This window comes from Arachis ipaensis, chromosome B5 (genome assembly GCF_059453495.1).
Source record: "Arachis ipaensis isolate K30076 ecotype BB chromosome B5, ASM5945349v1, whole genome shotgun sequence".
Taxonomy (NCBI): Eukaryota; Viridiplantae; Streptophyta; class Magnoliopsida; order Fabales; family Fabaceae; genus Arachis; species Arachis ipaensis.
This window is the reverse complement of record NC_142440.1, coordinates 107139881-107146340: the sequence shown is the minus strand read 5'-3', so window position 1 is coordinate 107146340 and position 6460 is coordinate 107139881. Positions and strand designations below refer to the sequence as shown.

Sequence of the window (6460 nt, the reverse complement as noted above, 5' to 3'; positions counted from 1 at the left end):
TTGCTATTTTTGAAAAATCTTTAATGAACCTCCTGTAAAAGCCAGCATGCCCAATAAAACTCCTTACTGCTTTCACATTAACAGGTATAGGAAGCTTTTCAATAATTTCTATTTTAGCTTTATCAACTTCTACACCTTTGCTTGACACTTTATGCCCAAGAACTATCCCTTCAGGAACCATGAAATGGCATTTCTCGCAATTCAATACCAGGTTAGTTTCTTGGCATCTTTTCAAAACAAGAGTTAAATGATGCAAGCAAGTGTTAAATGAGTTGCCAAAGACAGAAAAATCATCCATGAAGACTTCTAAAAATTTTTCCACCATATCAGAAAAAATGGAAAGCATACACCTTTGAAAGGTGGCTGGGGCATTGCATATCCCAAAGGGCATCCTCCTGTAGGCGAAAACTCCAAATGGACATGTGAAGGAAGTCTTTTCTTGATCCTTGGGGTCCACCACTATTTGATTGTACCCAGAATACCCATCCAAGAAGCAATAATAGGCATGGCCGGCCAATATTTCCAGTATCTGATCAATGAATGGGAGAGGAAAGTGATCTTTCCTTGTAGCATCATTCAATCTTCTATAATCTATGCACATCCTCCATCCAGTCACTGTCCTGGTGGGGATCAACTCATCTTCTCATTGGTGATGACTGTCATTCCTCCCTTTTTTGGTACAACTTGAACCGGGCTCACCCATGAGCTGTCAGAGATTGGAAAGATTATCCCAGTATTTCATAGCTTCATGACTTCTTTTTGAACCACCTCCTTCATGGCTGGGTTGAGCCTTTTTTGAGGTTGAACTACAGGTTTTGATTCTTCCTCCAACAAAATTTTATGCATACAAATGGTAGGGCTGATGCCTTTGATATCCTCAATTGTCTAACCCAAGGATGTTTTGTGAGCTCTCAACACTTCAATCAACCTTGTTTCTTCTTCCATGATCAAGGAGGAGTTTATGATTACTGGCAGGGCCTCTGCTTCTCCAAGAAACACGTATTTGAGGTGAGGAGGAAGAGGCTTCAACTCCTATTTTGGCTTATCCTTTTCCTTGTCTTCAATGGATATTTCTACCACTTTCTCTCCTTGTTCCTCCTGGTTGTCATCTTCCAATAACTCATCCTCCACTTCTTTTTCCTGTTGCTCTTGACAATTGGCTTCAAATACTTCTTCTACCATACTTTCTATCATATCCACCTTCATGTAGTTTTCTTGCTCAAGGGGATGTTGCATTGATTTGAAAACATTGATAACCATTTGCTCATTGTGCACCCTGAAGGTCATTTCTCCCTTTTCTACATCAATAGTAGCTCTTGCTGTGGCTAAAAATGGTCTTCCCAAGATGATTGAGTTATTTCTTCCCCTTCTGTATCCAAGATTACAAAGTCTGCAGGGAAGATAAACTCTCCAACCTTCACTAGTAGATTTTCCACAACTCCAGTGGGTGTCTTGATTGATCTATTGGCCATCACTAGTGACATCCTAGTAGGCTTGATTTTTTCTATGGCAAGCTTTTTCATCATTGAGAGGGGCATCAAGTTGATACTGGCACCTAGATCGCAAAGAGAGTTTTCTAATGTCATCTTACCTATGCTACATGAAACCACAAAGCTCCCTGGATCTTTAAGCTTTGGTAGAATACCCCTTTGGATCACAGTACTACATTCTTCAGTGAGCATAATGGTCTCCTTCTCATGCCAGCTTCTCTTTTTGTTAATGAGCTCCTTCAAGAATTTTTCATATAGAGGCATCTGTTCTAATGCTTCAGCCAGGGGGATATTAATTTCCAATTTCTTGAAGACTTCAAGGAACTTGGGAAAGTGTTGATCCTTGGTTTCCTTGTTGAACCTCTGAGGATATGGCAAGGGGGGTGTGAAAGCCTTCACTATCTACTTCTGCCTTTGAGATGCTTCCTCCATTACTTGCTTCCCTTTCCTTGAATCTTGTGGCTGGTCATCTTTTTCTTTAGGCTTCTCTTGAGCTTGTTTGCTTGCTGTCATCTCTTTCTTGTTGCTAGCTTCACCATGCTTGCTGCTAGCTTTGTCATTGTATGCCTCTTGTTATCTTCTTCGTTACTCACCAAGGTTTTTCCACTCCTCAGTTGGATGGCTTTGCATTCTTCTTTAGGATTTGGAATGGTGTCACTTGGGAGTGAGCTTGTTGGCATTTCAATCACAACTTGCTTGGACAGTTGCCCCATCTACCTCTCTAGGTTTCTTATTGAGGCTTCTTGATTCTTGCTTGTTATCTTTTGGTTCTTGATGAATGGATAATTTATACGCTTTTTGGCATTGTTTTTACATAGTTTTCAGTATAATTTAGTTAGTTTTTAGTATATTTTTATTAGTTTTTAATTAAAATTCACATTTCTGGACTTTACTATGAGTTTGTGTGTTTTTCTGTAATTTCAGGTATTTTCTGGCTAAAATTGAGGGACTTGAGCAAAAATCAGATTCAGAGGTTGAAGAAGGACTGCAGATGCTTTTGGATTCTGACCTCCCTGCACTCAAAGTGGATTTTCTGGAGCTACAGAACTCCAAATGGCACGCTCCGAATTGCGTTGGAAAGTATACATCCAGGGCTTTCCAGCAATATATAATAGTTCATACTTTGCCCAAGTTTAGATGATGCAAACTGGCGTTGAACGCCAGTTCCATGCTGCATTCTGGAGTCAAACGCCAGAAACAGGTTGCAAAGTGGAGTTAAACGCCAGAAACAGGTTACAAATTGGTGTTCAACTCCAAGAAAGACCTCCACACGTGTAAAGCTCAATGCTCAGCCCAAGCACACACCAAGTGGGTCCCAGAAGTGGATTTCTGCATCATTTACTCATTTCTGTAAACCCTAGTAACTAGTTTAGTATAAATAGGACTTTTTACTATTGTATTTACATCTTTGGATTATCTTCGGATCAGATCTTTGATTAGTTTTATGCTATCTTAGACTTTTGTGAGGGCTGGCCATTCGGCCATGCCTGAACATTTATCACTTGTGTATTTTCAACGGTAGAGTTTCTACACACCATAGATTAAGGTGTGGAGCTCTGCTGTTCCTCATGAATTAATACAAATTACTACTGTTTTTCTATTCAATTCAAGCTTATTCCTATTCTAAGATATCCATTCGCATCCAAGAACATGATGAATGTGATGATTATGTGACGCTCATCATCATTCTCACTTATGAACGCGTGCCTGACAAACACTTCCGTTCTACATGCAATGATCGAGAACCGACAGATAATTAGCCATGCAATGACAGCGCATTGGACCATTTTCACAGAGAGGATGGGATGTAGCCATTGACAATGGTGATGCTCTACATAAAGCTTGCCATGGAAAGGAGTAGGAATGATTGGATGAAAGCAGCAGGAAAGCGGAGGTTCAGAGGAACAAAAGCATCTCTATATGCTTATCTGAAATTCTCACCAATGAATTACATAAGTATCTCTATCCTAGTTTATGTTTTATTTATCTTTTAATTATTAAAACTCTATAACCTTTTGAATCCGCCTGACTGAGATTTACAAGGTGACCATAGCTTGCTTCAAGCCAACAATCTCCGTGGGATCGACCCTTACTCACGTAAGGTTTATTACTTGCACTTGCTGGTTAGTTGTATTGAAATTGTGAAAAGAACTAAAATTAAGAACGTGCGTATTAAGTTTTTAGCGCCGTTACCAAGGAATGAACAATCACGATTTCGTGCACCAAGTTTTTGGCGCCGTTGCTGGGGATTGTTCGAGTTTGGACAACTGACGGTTCATCTTGTTGCTCAGATTAGGTAATTTTATTTTAATTTTAAGCTTTTTACTTCTTATTTTCAAAAAATACAAAAAAGTTCTTCTTTTTTGGTTTTTCCCAATTAATTTTCGAAAAATACAAAAAAAAATATTTCTTCTTTTTCGTTTTTCCAAAAAAAAATTTCGGAAAAAAAAAATCCAAAAAATTATAATCATAAAATCAAAAATATTTTTTGTGTTTTTTGTTTGAGTCTAGAGTCAAGTTTTAAGTTTGGTGTCAATTGCATATTTTTAATTTTCTAAAAAAAAAAATTATTTTCGAAAATTTCATGCATTGCATTCTTCATGATCTTAAAGTTGTTCTTGGCTAGTCTTCTTGTTTGATCTTCATATTTTCTTGTTTTGTGTCTTTTCTTGTTTTTCATATGCATTCTTGAAACATTAATGTCTAAAGAATAAAAATTTTTAAGTTTGGTGTCTACCATGTTTTCTTTTCTTGAAAATTTTTCAAAAATAAGTTCTTGGTGTTCATCTTGACATTCAAAGTGTTCTTGGTGTTCATCTTGACATTCATAGTATTTTTGCATACATTTTTGGTTTTGATCTTAATTCTTCATGTTTTGTTTCATTCTTGCTGTTTAATAAAAAATAAAAAATAAAAAAAAGAAGAGAAAAACATCAAAAAGATATCTTTTCCTTTTTTCTCTTTTCTCATTAAAAATTCAAAAATCAAAAAAATATCTTTCCCTTTTTCTCTCATAAATTTTCGAAAATTTGAGTTGACTTTTTCAAAACTTTTTAAAATTTAGTTGTTTCTTATGAGTCAAGTCAAATTTTCAATTTAAAAATTCTATCTTTTTCAAAAATAAAATCTTTTTCATTTTTCTTTTATGATTTTCGAAAATTCCAAATTGATTTTCAAAAATCTTTTTCTTATTCTTACTTCATATTTTTGAAAATCTTATTAGCATTTAACGTGATTGATTCTAAAATTTTAAGTTTGTTACTTGCCTAGTAAGAAAGGTTCAATCTTTAAAATTTTAAATCATATCTTTTTGTTTCTTGTTAGTCAAGTAATCAACTTTAATTTTCAAAATCAAATCTTTTTAAATTTCTTTTTCAAATCTTTTTCAAAATAAGTTTCAATCACATCTTTTTCAAAATCAATTTCAAAATCTTCTCTAACTTCTCCCCTAACCTCTTATCTTTTTAAAATTGATTTTCAAATCTTTTTCAATCAATCTTATCTTTTTGTTTCAATCATATCTTTTTCAATTTCAACCATATCTCTTTCAAAAACAAATTTCAAATCTCTTTTAATCAATCATATATTTTTTTTATCATATCTTTTTCAAAACTTTCCAACTAACTCTCTACCTTTAATTTTTGAAAATTCCTTCCCTCTTTTTCAAAATTTTGTTTTAATTAACTACTTGTTTTAATTTTAATTTAATTTAGTTTCAATTTTAATTTTTGAATTTAAAATTTAAATTTAAAATATTTTTATTTTATTTTGTTAAATTTTCGAATTCTTCTCTCTTCTCTAATCTCTTTCCATTTATTTATTCATCCATTACACTTCTATCCTCACTCCTGTGTTTGGATTCTCATCTTTTCCTTTTTCTATTCTTACTTTCTTCTACTCACATAAAGAAATCTCTATACTGTGACATAGAGGATTCCATATTTTCTTTTCTGCTTTCTTCTTCTTTTTCATATGAGCAGGAACAAGGATAAGAACATTCTTGTTGAAGCTGATCCTGAATCTGAAAGGACTCTGAAGAGGAAGCTAAGGGAAGCTAAAGCACAACTCTCTGGAGAAAATCTGACAGAAATTTTCGAAAAAGAAGAAGATATGGCCAAAAATAATAACAATGCAAGGAGGATGCTTGATGACTTTACTGCACCTAATTCCAATTTACATGGAAGAAGCATCTCAATCTCTGTCATTGGAGCAAACAATTTTGAGCTTAAACCTCAATTAGTTTCTCTGATGCAACAGAACTGCAAGTTTCATGGACTTCCATCAGAAGATCCTTTTCAGTTCTTGACTGAATTCTTGCAGATCTGTGATACTGTTAAGACCAATGGGGTTGACCCCGAGGTCTACAGGCTTATATTTTTCCCGTTTGCTGTAAGAGACAGAGCTAGAGTATGGTTGGACTCTCAACCTAAAGATAGCCTGAACTCTTGGGATAAGCTGGTCACGGCTTTCTTAGCCAAGTTCTTTCCTCCTTCAAAGCTTAGTAAGCTTAGAGTGGATATTCAAACCTTCAGACAGAAAGAAGGTGAATCCATCTATGAAGCTTGGGAGAGATATAAGCAACTGACCAAAAAGTGTCCTTCTGACATGCTTTCAGAATGGACCATTCTGGATATATTCTATGATGGTCTGTCTGAGTTATCAAAGATGTCACTGGACCATTCTGCATGTGGATCCATTTACCTAAAGAAAACGCCTGCAGAAGCTCAAGAACTCATTGACATGGTTACAAATAACCAGTTCATGTACACTTCTGAAAGGAATCCTGTGAATAATGGGACGCCTATGAGGAAGGGAGCTCTTGAAATTGATACTCTGAATGCCATATTGGCTCAGAATAAAATATTGACTCAGCAAGTCAATATAATTTCTCAAAGTCTGAATGGATTGAAGGAATCATCCAACAGCACTAAAGAGGCATCTTCTAAAGAAAAAGCTTATGATCCTAAGAA

General features: G+C 35.2%; 1 non-coding gene across 1 annotated transcript; it reads right to left on the bottom strand.

Moving 5' to 3' along the window:
• Positions 1-5993: 5993 nt before the first annotated feature.
• On the bottom strand, positions 5994-6101 carry LOC148565287 (small nucleolar RNA R71). The gene has a single exon (XR_015885551.1). It is a non-coding gene; the product is annotated as a small nucleolar RNA R71 (small nucleolar RNA).
• Positions 6102-6460: the final 359 nt, after the last annotated feature.